General features: G+C 40.3%; 1 protein-coding gene and 1 long non-coding RNA gene across 2 annotated transcripts in view; one reads left to right on the top strand and one right to left on the bottom strand.

Annotated features, from left to right (window-relative positions):
• Nucleotides 1-6,558: 6,558 nt before the first annotated feature.
• The window catches only part of grm2a (glutamate receptor, metabotropic 2a), a 70,345-nt gene continuing 61,957 nt past the window's right edge, over nt 6,559-14,946 (top strand). Inside the window, exon 1 of the mRNA XM_079840433.1 lies at nt 6,559-7,246. The gene's annotated coding sequence lies outside the window, so the exon portion shown is untranslated. The remainder of the gene's footprint in view (nt 7,247-14,946) is intronic.
• LOC307140791 lies at nt 8,564-11,386 on the bottom strand. The gene is made up of 7 exons (XR_013818278.1): nt 11,297-11,386; nt 10,636-10,709; nt 10,397-10,444; nt 10,230-10,313; nt 9,874-10,073; nt 9,547-9,706; nt 8,564-9,448 (listed from the first exon to the last, which is right to left on the bottom strand). It is a non-coding gene; the product is annotated as an uncharacterized lncRNA (long non-coding RNA).

The raw sequence follows: 14,946 nt of genomic DNA on the forward strand, positions 1-14,946 counted from the left end.
ATAATACAAATATAATGCACACGGTTGTTAAATATTTGTATTCAGGTGCATGATATTTTAATTTGCTACAAGTAGGATACACAAGAAGCATGTCTGCGCTTAACATGCATCTCATGTATATAAAGCATTTTAGGAGGCCCTTGGCTTTTGGGGGCCCAATGCGGTCACCTACCTTTGCCTATTGGTCAAGTCCTCCTCTGCATGTGTGTGTGGGCCGCATACACGTCCTCCGAGGCGGTGACAACCGCTGCAGCTCCTCCCGAGATGGCAGTGTCCACATGTGAACTCACTTCCTGCCATGTCCTAGCCACGAAGGCCATTCGCGAATTGTCTATGCCCCATGACACAGCCATGGAGGCTACTTACAAACTGTATATGCCCCATTTCACAGCCAGAAGGACTGTCCAGATTTCTGATCCACCAGCGCTGCCCTGGTGGTTCCCATCTCCACTGGCCCCACCACGACCACCTGATCCTCCATGGTGTAGTCCTTCACCCCATGGTCCAGGCCTGCAATTGCTTCATGGTCAAGGTCTACTTGATCCTACATGGTCTCGTCCTCTGCTCCATGGTCCAGGCCTGCAATTGCTCCATGGTCCAGGCCTGCAATTGCTCCATGGTCAAGGTCTACCTGATCCTACATGGTCTCGTCCTCTGCTCCATGGTCCAGGCCAGCTGTTGCTCCACAGTCCATGGTCCAGGTCCACTTCTGCTCCACGGTCCAGATCCCTCATGTCACGATCCATGCCCACTTCCTCTTCATGGGCCTGAGCCCTCCATCCCTCCCCCTGGACCGCATCTGCTCCTCCACCCACCTGGACTGTTTTGTTTTGATTGGGTGTTCTGTTATGGTGTCTGGAGCCGCCCTTTGAGGGAGGGATGTGTCATGCCTGTTTTAGGTTTTGTTTATGTTAATGCTTTCATGTCTTTTATTTTGATATTTGTCACAATCATGTTCCTGTGATTCCCTGTTCCCCTCCTGTGTACCTGTCATGTGCCTTGTTGATGAGTCTTTGATTTAATGGTCAGGTTTATGTAAAGTCAAGTCCTCTCAGGTTCTGATTTTTTGTATCTGTTGACATTTATTTAAATAAACTGCACATGGGTACAACTCTGCTTGCCTTCAGTGGATAGCGTTACATCACCAGTGACTAACTGTCTCATAATTTTGTTTCTTAATGCTGAAATAAATTTCAGGCTGTACCAGTTCTAAGAAAATCTCCGAACACTGACGCTGCGTCCGAAATCGAATGCTTCCCAACTTTATAGTATCCGAAAACAGTAGGCCAAAAGTCCCCTGATGACCTACTACTTTCGGCAAGATTGAGAAGTGCGGATTCGATGGACACTTTACTATCCCATGAGGCCACAGAAGGGGATATATGAATGGAGGTGAAGCGATGCAACTGATGCTGGTAGGTCATGTGATAATGACAACATAGCAGCGCTTATAGGCTTGTCCGACTTGATGGAGCGTTGTGCAGACCGATCGGCGGCTGACTTGAAGTACTGCATGCCGGTTAGAAATTTTGCCACGTGACTCTGGTGTATGTCAACAAAGTGCCACGAGAGCGATTCGAGAGCAGCCGGCTGGTGCATTTTGTGCAGCTTCTCCAGAGCGACTGCACAAGCGCTGATGACGACACAGTTGTTCCACGATTGGTCGGATTCACCGCATGACAGCGATCACGTGTGCTTCGTGTTTATTCCAAGCGGCAACATCCCGCAGTTTCTCTTGAAGCCAATACGGAAGTGACTTAAACTGCAATTCCTCGACTGGCCGCTAGGGACAGGCCGCTAGGGACAGGCTCCAGAAGGGAGCAGAATCCCATTGAGCTCCATGTTAAAATGCCCAACTTTACAGCAGAAAAAACATGTTTTCAGTCTGGTACAAATTGTGGTTTTGGTCTATACGGCTAATTTTGCCCTTCATGACAACTGTGAGGGGGGTGATTTTTTGTGTAACTCATCCGTTTACATTATATAAAGCCTTAAAGGTCCCATGGCATGGCATTTTTCTATTATTTTATAGTGTTTCCTGAGGTGTACTTATATTGTTAGTATGATTTTTACATCATAAAATGTCATAATTTAGAAATAAAAGGCATTTTTTCTATACTGCTGTTTGCCCTGTGGCTGAATGCCCTGCTTCAAGAGGCGTGTCTGCTGTGAGACTTCAGTAAAAACGCCCACTGTTGTGATTGGCTGACATCTTTGCATTTTAAATGAGCGGAGGGGGCGTGGTTTAACGAGGCACGAGCAGGCACAAGTCTGCCAGAGACGGATGGACCTGTGTTCACTTCTCATCAGTTCTCTCAGCATGTCTCAGTTCAGGGTGAACTGTTGTAGTTACAGCATATACTTCAGGTTATTATTAGTTTATTTCTAGTCGGAGGGAGTCACTCATGTCAGAAAGTTAGTTACTTTAGTAAATTATGGATCAGCGCTGACTCGAGACGCGAACCGTTTAGAACGATTCAGTCCGATTTGGTGAACTGGTTCGGTTCACTAAAAAGAACCGATTCAAAAGAATGATTCGTTCGCGAACCGGACATCACGGAGACGGAGCGATTGCTAACAAAGTTATTTATAGTAACTACTGAGTTATGAGAGCGCTGTCTGTCAGCGCAAGTTTATTGTGTTTGTATCTGAGAGTTATGAATAAACACGAGTCCCAGTCACGCCGAGTCCGTCTTCATCATTATTCTACCAACTTTGTAACACATGCAATGTACCATTACAGTGAGATTAACGAGTTAGTAAGTTTGATTAAAGCATTATTTCTAGATATGTTCCAATCATATGATAAGCGTCAGTGACGCGCATTGAGTAACTTACACAGCGCAAACAAAGACACAACAGCAGTAATCGAATGTAATCCAGTTTATTGTGGGGAAAGCTGGCTAGCCTAGCCGGATACCCTCACGCTTACCCCCCTCTGCTTAATCTCACGCCGTGTTTGGTGCCTCCGCTGTGGGCCAGATGCAGTACTGGGGGTCGGGGATGTTGAAGGCCGAGCTTCGGCGTGTGTGAGGTTTATCTCTAAAGACGTGACTCTGCTGGTGTTGAGCAGAAAAGACTGTATGCACATTTAAGAACAGATAGACGCGACGAGGACGTACAAAAACACTGACTCACAAGATAGAAAACACCTTTCTGTCGGGAGAGAGAGAAGCCGCAGTGTGTGCACGAATAATAAATAATTAGCTACACATAAGAAATCAATGATCACAGATCAGAAGGAACTGAAGAAAGACTTGTTTTCATTTGTACATCCAAACACTGAGAAACTGCCAGTGTTCACTCGTTCACAAGTAATGATCTCTCGAGCGTTTGCATGGGCGTGCCAGATTCTCTGGGCGGAGGAAAGGGAGGTAACCGTTCCTGCTTGGACGTCAAACCAGGAGACTTCAGGATTGGCTAGTCTGGCCTGTCATTTTCTCAAAGGCAGAGAAAGACAGTCAGAACTCGGTTTTACACGATCAACATTTCTATCCACTCGGGGACAATATTCAGGCTAGGGGAACTCATATTAATGTTGAAATACCTCATAAAATGAAAATTTCATGCCATGGGACCTTTAAAGTTCTGCATAATTAAAGGCGTGGCCACTTTGAGTGACAGGTGGATAGCCATTTATCTGCTGTCTGTTAGTCATCGCGTCACTTAAGCTCCACCCACGTCCCGCCTCTTTGCCCATTTTCTATTATCCAGGACGCGCGATTACGCGTTGAAAAGATGGCAACGGCCAGCTAGTCCCTACTTTGCGCTTCAAAACGGCTCTTCAGAATCCTATGGCTGACGTCACGGACACTACGTAAATATTTTGTTTAAATATTTGGTTTATTTTAAAACCTTTGTGCCACTGATACTCACAAATCAGTTTTTTTATAACGGTAAAACCTCTTTTGATGTAGTCGCGATGTTATATTGTCATGTTTATCAAAATAAAACTGATAAAAAACCGCAGTCCCCACTTCATTGATAGTGTAGGCTTATCTGTTCAACTTTATTCTTGTACAAACAGACGCTATATTAAGCAGTGCATAAAGTATTGAATAAAAATGTATCTGTTATTATTAGTGTATTTGACAAATATTGCATTTATTTCACTTGAGATATATATATATATACACACACTACTGCTCAAAAGTTTGGGGTCTGTAATAATTTTTTTATGATTTTGAAAGAAGTCTTTTATGCTCACCAAGGTTGCATTTATTTGATTAAAAATACAGTAAAATCAGTAATATTGTGAAAAATTATTGCCATTTAAAATAATTTATTTCTATTTTAATACATTTAAAAATATATATAAATTACATTTTAATATATATATATATATATATAAATTACTCCAGTCTTCCGTGTCACATGATCCTGAAAGATCCTGAATAGAAAGTTCAAAAGAACAGCAATTATTTGAAAAAATAAATATTTTCTAACACTATACATATCTATACTGTCACTTTTAATCCAAATTAATGTGTCCTTGCTGAATCAAAGGATTAATTTCTTTCCAAAAAAAAGTCGTTTTTCTGTTGCCGTATGCTTAAAGGGTTAGTTCACCCAAAAATGAAAATTCTATGTATTAATTACTTACCCTCATGTCGTTGGACACCCTTAAGGCCTCCGTTCATCTTCGGAACACAAATGAAGATATTTTAGTTGAAATCTGATGGCTCTGAAAGGCCTCCATTGGCACAATGGCACTTTACACTCTCAAGACTCTTAAAAGGTACTAAAGACGTCGTTACAAAGTCTATCTCACTACAGTGGTTCTACAATAACTTTATGAATCGGCGACAATCGTTTTTGTGTGCAAAAAAACCCTAAATAACGACTTACATAGTGATGACGATTTCAAAACAAAGCATCATGAAGCTTCGAAGCGTTATGAATCAGCGAGTCGAATCAGCGGTTTGAATCGCCAAATTTCAGCAGTTTGGCGGTTTGACACACGATCCGAATCATGATTCGACTCACTGATTCATAACGCTTCGAAGCTTCATGATGCCTTGTTTTGAAATCGTCATCACTATGTAAGTCGTTATTTAGGGGTTTTTTGCGCACAAAAACGATTGTCGCCTATTCATAAAGTTATTTTAGAACCACTGGAGTGAGATGGACTTTGTAACGACGTCTTTAATACCTTTTAAGGGTCTTGAGAGTGTAAAGTGCCATTGTGCCAATGGAGGCCTTTCAGAGCCATCAGATTTCAACTAAAATATCTTCATTTCTGTTCCGAAGATGAACGGAGGCCTTACGGGTGTCGAACGACATGAGGGTAAGTAATTAATGACAGAATTTTCATTTTTGGGTGAACTAACCCTTTAATTGTCTTCCTGATGCTGAAGGAACATGGGCACCAATTGATGACAATAATGCTCTTATTAGCTATTTTAATCCCTTCTGTGTAAATGTTCTCTTTTGTCATACATCAAGATACTTCTGATTGGGTGAGATGGGATGGGGGGGATTTGCAATTGACAATAACAGATCAATACAAGTACCGTATCCAAAAGCTCCGGCAGGTCCCTATCTCCTGAGCACTGTCACAGGATTGCTGTAAGCTGAAGCACAGAGAACGAGGGGCATTAGTTATGCTCTTTTTGATCTATTTTCATTGGTTTACCAAAAAGAAACCCAATAAGTGGCCATATTGTGTCATAAACAGAAACACACTTGCAATAGTGTTGCTGTAGGCCTACTGAATAATAACCCAGCTCTGATTACCTGAGGCTGAATCATATTTGTGCTTATACTGTTATCGGTGTGATGTTTCTAAATTAGATTTGGGCTAGTTTTTTAAATTCAAAAGTGCAGTGAATCACTGTTTGGAACATAAGATGCCAGGTAAATTGACAGTTTCAGTCACTTTCATTGTATGAACAAAGATGGCATGAAAGTAAATGGAGACTGAGGCTGTCAGTCACTTCTGCCTGACATCTCCTTTTGTGTTCCTCAGAAGAAAGAAATGTAGGGAATGAATTTTGATGGATTTTCATTTTTAGGTGAACCATCTTTTTGTACACATGAAAATGCTCTTAAAATGCTCTGAGGGGATGCGCACAATATGTTCTTCATGTATATCAATTTATTATTTACTAACTCTGTCACTTACAACGCAGTGTTTTAGGATTCTTCGAGGAATATGCCATCTGTAAGTAATTAAAAAATAATAATAATTTTCTAGTTTTTGTGGCAGTCTACAACCAACCGATTTCACAAGCATTACTCTTTCTCGCAAAATATAAAACATTAGGCAAAGATGGGATGTCATTGGCTCGATGGGTAAGAGGTCAACACGCAATCTACGCTCGGTTTGAGAACATCCTCACGGGAGCGCGTACCCTCGCGCGCGCTTTCCACTCGTGTCATGTTGAAACTTGTCCATCGACCTGAAACGGGACATTGATCCCATGATGTGTGATTCTGACAAGCCAACCTTAATATGTCGCCGTCACAGACTGGTGCTTGGCCAATTAAACAAAATCGACACCATCTGACGTCTTTTGGCGCATTTACATATTCCGTGTCTCGCGGAGCAGTTCGAGCAGATTGAGTGAAGTTGCTGTCAGCATAGTTCTCTTGGTAGTTATCATATGCGGTCAGTGATTGTCTCTGTTACCGGTTAGAAATGCCGCTGCAGATTTCATCTGCCAGTGGTCAGTAAATCGGAAAGGCATCTAGCAGACTACATGCCCACTTCATGTTGTTTTTCAGTTGAAGAAATCCAGTCGATATTTTCAGTTCACCGTTTCAGGGTTAGACATCAAATCAGTGCAAATCTAATCTCATCAGAGCACGCACGCATGAACACATGCTCTCTTAGAGTCTAAAGGCGCATTAAAAGGTTAAGCTCTTTCTTTAACACTCTGTAATATTTAGTATTTAAAAGTTTTTGTGCATAGCGAAGTGAGTATTCTTTAGCGCTTTTAGGTAATTCAGTCGAAGGGGGCAAAAAATTCTCAAGGAATCCAATGACGCGCGCGACGCCTTTTCAGTACCACGGACAGTTCCACGCGCGCACAGCGTCTCCGAGGCGCGCGCTCAACGCAAACTTCACCAGCTGAATAAAACCAGGATCTCACTGCTGGAATTCAGCCTTACATTTTAAATGCAACATTAGAGTAATACTAAAACTGTCACCAAGGATACGAAGAAAATACACGGACTTATAACCGGATGTCTTCAAGTAGATCCGCCTGGAATCTGTCGATGAGAGGTGAACTGGACAGGTCAGGTAAGACTATTATCATCTGGATCTTATCTGTTATAAATAAATGTGTCTTGTGTGATTTCTGGAAATCGGTTAGTATGACAAATGCAGACTGGAATAAACTTAGCGTTGCTAACAGTTGGTTGGGATACATTTTGACACCTGACACAATCAAGAAATGCAACTGATATTAAAAAGAAATGTCCTTTGAAATTAAAATGTGTTGCATTGGTTTTTCATTTTCATGAGTGTGTCGGTTTGAGACGTTTTCAAAAAGGCAATAAAAGCAAGCGTCAGATCAGATAAACAATCGCACAGGTAACATCTCATCACACACTGCTTTGAATAAAACACTCCAGCTCCGGGGTGTGTCTGTAAACGCATTTTTGTCACTGTGGATGTAGAAAGCATGTACCCATTCTAACTTTATATAAAATGTGGTTTGTTGCGGTATGTTCAACAGTTTCGCGAAGTGAAAAAGCAGTGGATTCAGATTAACATAGGCTATCACAAGTTTATCGACGCTGTTGACGTGACGGATTTTATCCATTTTAACGCTTGTCCACTATTCACACCACCCTGAAACTTCATTTTATTATGAAGTCCTACATATTTGGACATTTCTAACATGTTTTAGCCAACAGAAGAAGAAAAAAAAAACATAAAATAGTGTTGGCTACATACACTGTAAACATTGTTTACGCGACATAGCCTATACAAAGGCTATGACATGTATCCCTAAATATATTGTAGCTAGGTTAATTCATACTTTTTACTTCTAAAAAAATTGTCATAATATGTTACAGCCTATATATATTAGCAAGCATACATTCATAATAGCCTATCGTTTTGCTGTGAATGGGTACCAAACATTTTTTTGTTTCTTTGGAGTTTTTACAGTGTATTTGTGATGTTGTTTTTCAGCCCTGTGAGGAGCGAGTGGTAAGAAAAGTGTCTGTGTGTCCAGGTGTTTTTTAACCATTCAAGTTTCACCTTGCTCTCGAACCACACCCCAGATAGCAATGAGTCGGCGGACCACCGGCGGTGATCCGGCGGCTGTAGAAGCGTCAGAATTGCGTAATCGCAAACACGTTTGACGGCGCACCGCCGGCGGCAGCCGCTTTTTAAAAGCGGCAGCCGGCTTCCTACCGCCGCCGGCCCGCAGGCAAACCGCCGTTCCGCCGCCTTTATACCAGAAGGCGGCCCGGCGGAGGCAAACGCTTTTTTCGAACGATCTGCCTCCGCTTATTGTGTAATAAATAATATATATATTTATTTATTATTCATATATTTGTAACATGCAGTTTATGATGGATAATAATTGAACAAACCAGATAAATTCCCATTTGGCATTTTTATTCCACATTTCAAAGTACATTAACTGTCAATGATACAAGATAATATAAATTAAATATAACAGACAATAAATAAGCTTAAATAGGCCTATAAATAACAAAAAACATTTTTACTAAAGAACCTGCATGTTTCCAATTAAATTTTGGTTTAAAAAAAAAAAAAAAAAAAAAACAGCCTTACAAGCAAATTATAACACTTACAATATTTGTTAATAACAAATAGGTCAGCTCTGGGATGAAAAGAATTACCATTAAATATTATATCAAATAATGAGGATATTTGGTACCAAAGAATGTGCAGGATACCAAATAAATCGAGGTATAACATCACATTTAACAAGCCATTTCTAACAATAGCATAAATGGTAATAATTTAGAGTAAAGCTCTGGAGAAGAATAGAACAGTAGTAGAACAGAACATTATAACAAGCCTGACTATGGGTTCTCCGGTTTTCCCCGACCTCCAGAATGAGGCAGCGCAAATTGGCTTATCTTCAGTGATTTCTTGTGCGCCTATATAAAGGACAAACAACCTCGCCATCCCATATCTATCCAAGGAGCTGCCTTCAAGGCAGGGTCACAGGGAATAAAAAAAAAAGTAATTTCCACAGTGAACAGTGTGGATTGGGTGAGTGTAGCCTGAAACTTCTGGCTTCTTTAGGGGTCTTGATGTTACTGACTGCAGGATAAAGAAAGGGTTCCAGGTGTCAGTAGTCAGCCTAGGTATAAGAGGTCGGCTGTGGGTCCCTCTCAGCTGTGCGGCGTCTTTTTCCACCTTCACGATCAGATGCTCCTTTCAGGTAACGCATAGCGCTAACCTGGACCGCCTCATCAGTGGCATCCTGGGTTGCCGGGTTCTTCCGGATGGCTCCTGTAGAAAATACAGATCTGTCATTCCATGTGAATGTCATAAGGCCACACACATCTACTTAAATATATAACAAATTTATATATTTATATATATATTACTTTGAACAATGGTCTTCAGGAACATGTCTCTAAAACATGCTTTATCCCCTACACCCGTCCAGGTTGTATTAATGGAAAGGTGATTAGAGAAGATACTCTAAAGCATTCGCCACACGGTTGTCTTTAGGTCCCTCCCACATTTGATTGCCAAAAACCGAAGCTGAAAATACAAAAAAGTGTTACAAATTACATATCTCTGAAGCTTCTCATACATAAATATAAAAATGTGACAGGCTGTGATTCAGACTGTAGAATATGCAGTGTACAATCTTAAATTTTACTTTTTAGATTACCCTACAGCATTATAAACAAAATCAGCACACTTACTGGAGCTCTTTATCCTGCCTCAAACTGTTGTCAAGCAACGCCAAATGGGTTGTCTAGGGGGAGTAACAGACCCCCTGGCAGGGATAACTCTCCAAAAGACACATTGGCACTGAAATGTTGCAGCATAGTGTCCATTTTGTTGTCCATGCTACGCACAACATCGCCAAACTCTCCAAGACATCGCAGCATTAGAGTCTGATCTGCACCAACAGGGGTTCACAGAATAAAAGAATAAAGCAGTCAGTCCTGGTCCCTCAACTACTAAACTATGACATTTACAACTAGGTCTACTACATGTACAGGTGGCCCCAGTGGGAATTAAACCAACAACCACAGGTGTTGTTTGCAAGTTGTACCTGATTGCCCAGTACGAGCAAACGTCGTCAACATTGTCCCAACTTGCTTCACCTGCTCATGAAGTGAGCCGCTGTCATCCGAAGCTACAAAATGAAAGGCATTTGGTAATTTTGGACCTACATCACAGTCAAAAAAGTAAAATTTAAGAAAGAGTGCATGTTCTCACCTGCTCGTGCATTGCTTTCCCTCAGGGCTTGGTTCTCATTCTGGAAATCTACATAAAAAATATTTTATTTTAATATATATATATATATATATATATATAAAACAACAACTACAGGCACAATTTTCCATACTGTTAAAGTTTCCAACATCTGCAATTTCCTGTTTGTCCATCTCAACTCCTTTCAATATTCTTCTCCTTATAGCCCAGTAACTAGACATTGTGACTAACAATTTATTTACCTTGAAAGCCGAAACGATTGTCCAATAGTAGGTCTCTTGGATGAAGATAACCGATTGTGCTCTGGTCAAGGTATCTGCAAGAAAATGTGAACAAAACCGCATTGTTAACGTTAAATACAGAATATACAGTAGCTATGCTGTGGGGGGAAAAACTGTTCAGCCAAATGTGGAACAGTAAAATGTATTCATTCAGTGTAGTGATTCAAGTAAACTGCATTGTCCTCAAACATAATAAGTACAGCAGTTCAGAGAAATAACTCATAAATGACCTTAAATGCTAGAAGAACAGTAGCAACACAGCACATGTTAGCTAACACTTGCTAAAACTGACCTAGCAGCATGCTTGTTCGGACTAACAAAATAATTTAAATAACCTATATACATCATTCTGTTTTGTTAGAAAACACCAAAAGTTAAACTTAAGTCTTTCTAGATGTAAAGCTTTGGCTAACTTACCTACAGTAGCTAGATACATTTTAACATGTAGAACATGCTTGAACTCAGTGTGTAAAAAAGGCGAAACAGCACGTGTTAGCCAACACTGTGTATTGTGCACTATATCAGCGTGCGTGTCTGAACAAACTAATTAAAACAACCTACCGGTATATACATCAAAAATGAACATAATATTGTGTGACACAAAAAGGAAACATGTACTTACTTAAACGCTCGTAGTCGAGGATATTTTTTGATCTCCTCTCTTCAAATACTAAAACCATGTGATGAGCGGCCGCTGTTGGTAAATCTGTATGTTTTACCGGTTTGTCTTCCGCCTTTTTTAGGTATACTGCCCCTCTCGGCCGGTGGAGGTACTTCTCTGTTTTTTTTTATTTTATTTTTATTTAAATTAGTACATGTATAGACAAGTACAATACAAAAAGTACAATGAGAGAAAAATAAAAATAATAAAGCATTGTGGTACAGTTCCGAATATGTAGAACAAAGAATAACAACAAATGTAACACTGTATATAAAGTAAATAATAAAAATAAGAATTCTGAGATAGAAAATACTTTATAATATTAAGGCAGTCACATGAAATTGAAAAGCTTTCAGGTTTCTGTTTTTGTAAGCTTTTTGTTTTGCGACCTCATGTTTGAGAGGGTTTCAAATATTGTAAAAATCAGCTTTATAAGAGGTAATATTAGAGGGCTTCTTTTGAGTTATTCTTGTCTTATGAATGTAGAATTTTTCCTAAATAATTAATAATATATTTTTGTTTTTCAGAAAAATATGGGTTTTGAAAACAAAGTAAAATGTCATGAAGTTAGTTCTAATTTTTTGTCATGTCTATTTTAAAGTCAGTCCAAAAAGAAATAGAAAAAAGGGCAATACAAAAATAAGTGTTATCCTAAAATGAACTTTCAAACTTTCTTAACCCTCCTATTATGCTAAAAAAAAAAAAAAAGTATTACATCCATTATGGGTCAAATTGACCAACACTGTTTAAACACACTCGACATGCAAATAATCAAGTGAAAATTTAAATGTAATTTCCTAAACCTAACCTTATCATGGAATCAAGAGTCAAGAATCTGTTATAAACCCTAATGGCTTTGGAGCAAAAAAAACTAATATTTGATATAATTCACATATAGGCTATTATGATTTTATAATCGCTTCAAATGTGAGAACTAGTTAAAATGCTGTCAGTTCCACTCTATTTCCCAACAAGCCAAACATAGCCAACGTGGCTGGTCGAATTTGAGAGTAGAAATCCTTGTATTTCACAGCGGCTTGCCGCCAGCCGGCCGCGGTCCATTAGGCGGAGGCAACCGCCAGAGAAAATGAAGCCGGCGGCCCGCCGGCTAGTCGGCCGCGGCATCTCGCAAGAAATGGGAGTGACGTATTCGGCGGCAAACGTTTCATCACCGCCAGCGGGACGCACCTATAGCCGACAGCTTAGGGCCGGCGGCAAAAAGAAGCCGTGCCGATATTTTTTGCTATCTGGGACTATGGTGTTTGTTCATGCCCTTGGTTTTGATTGTTGCCTCTCTGAAACGATCAAAATCATGGTGGTTGTATCTATGCTATAGCCTTCTATCACAATGTGCAGGTTTGCCCACGTCTGCTAGTGTTTTCACCCATTTTTATGAACTGTGTTAAAAATTGATGCACTAAAGATTGGAATAAATACATGCTAACAACCAATATAAGCTTTTGGCGAGCAGGGCAGCAAAATATGTGGTTTAAAAATAACAGAAACCCAAACAGAGGCGAGCAACCGTTTTAGGCTGGTTAGTTTTAAATAATTCAAGCTCGTGCCGGACATGCTCTTATATCCTCGTGCTGTGAAGACTTGCGCGAGAGTCAAGAATCGCGCCAGCACGCAAGTCTCTACTCAGAAAGGTTGGGAAACGAGAACCAAACCGGTTCCTTTTTAACACCAGAACAGAATGATTTTCATTACGTTCGGTTCGGTTAACGGTTCTCGAACGTGCATCGTTTTGTAGATGCGTACTGAAATACGTAGAGATAGTCCAATCCCTGAACGAATGACTCTTTTGACTCGGTTCTATAGTGAATCAAAAACAGTTATGAATCAGTCAAATGTGTGCCAATGTTTTTTTGGTATAGCCTTATCAGTACTACATTATTTTAAATGTCTGTATGTATACATGTTTGATAGTATTTTTATTTAATTTATAATTAGGGACACTTATTTGATGTATTCTGCCCCCAGAAGAGTGTGAAAAGTCAAGTATTACATTCATTTCTCATTTGTCACATCTGTTCTGTGGTAATCTGAAATGAGCAAAAGTGAAATCGTGTAAAAGAGAGAGATAAATAAAAGTAATTTCTTCAGGTCTCATTGATCCAGCACAGTGGAGATGCCTCTGTGAGCACGGCGAAGCTGCGTTATCACCACAGTGGCATGTAAAAGTGCCTCCTTATCTGCGAGTAACACAACCACATTGAAAATTGATCAACAATAAAAATGAGAATTGATAACGCAGAGTTCACCTAATGGCTTTTTAGACTGGACAACGAGCGTTTGGGTGGAGAATTTATGGCTGTGGGATAAGTCACAGATGCTGACACGCGTCTTTGGTGGGAAATAGATTAACCTCTGGTGAGATTAATCGGCTGTGGAGGTGATTGATAGGTTACAGCAGCAAAGATAGTAAAAGTAATGGAGGTGTAAAGTGGGGTGTCACAGTCGCTTAGAGTGAGTACTGTTACCTCACAGAAAAAAAGGTCCCCGGTTCGAGTCCTGGTTGAGCTGGGAGACTTTTCTGTGTCTCCCTCTTCTTCCCATGTTGTTCCAAACCTCTATGACTTTCTTTCTTCTGTGGAACATAAATTAAGATATTTTTAGAAATGTTTCTGAAACAACATGAGGGTGGGGAGAGACCATATAGAATGCACAATGCAGAGAATACGCATTCCTTGTTATGTCCTTGTGTTTGTAAAAGAGTCTACAGGCAGTAATTAGAGAAAGTGAGAGACAAAGAGAAAAAGATTTTGTACATGGACGCAAGAAGGGGGGGGGGTTGTTTGTTAATTTTTTTTCTGCGTGGGGAAGGGGGTTGTGGTATTGGTCTTATTGGTTTATTTAAAGGAATTCAATTAATAAAAGATTAAAAGGGATTTAAGGAAATAAAGAAAAAGAAATAAGAACAGTAAGTCCCGCCTTCTTTGATTTGATTGGCCATGATTTCCCTCATTCTGACAGTGACGAGCGCTGTTAGACCGCTGAGGCAGACCAACCTAAAAATGTAACATTTTACATTTGTCACCCTAGCAACAAACAGAGCGGTGTATAACGGAGTACAGCAGAGCAGCATCAAGAATATCAAATATTGAGGGGGGGGGGGTGCAATTTGGCCATTTCTAATTATTCGTGGGGGTCCCTCAATGTCTATGGTGGTTACGGCCCTGTATGGATGTTCAGAACCAATTCGTTTTTTTCCCCTTTTGAACTCAGTAACTCAAATTTAGGTTCCCAGAATCACTCAAATGTGTAATAAACATTCTACGGAGGGCGAATAATTGATGACAGAATTTTTGGGTAACTATCATTTTGAAGTAAAGCTTAAGCCGCGTTTCCACCGCAGGAACTAGGAACTTTGGGGTGGTACTTTGTGTGTTTCGACCGCAGGAATCGGGGTCTAAATGACGTTCCGGGTAAATATTTCCCCCTCAAAACAGCCCTGCTCGCGAGGTAGTAATTTTTCAAAGTTCAGGAACTTTCGGGGGTGGGACTTGGGCGCATGCTGATTGGTTGAGTTCACGCAGCATTTTGATTGGTCGACTCGACGCAGCATTTTATTTCAACCACTATTTTTAAAAGTCTGTTGCGGACGCTGT

This window comes from Gobio gobio, assembly GCF_949357685.1.
Source record: "Gobio gobio genome assembly, chromosome: 17".
In the NCBI taxonomy this organism is placed as follows: Eukaryota; Metazoa; Chordata; class Actinopteri; order Cypriniformes; family Gobionidae; genus Gobio; species Gobio gobio.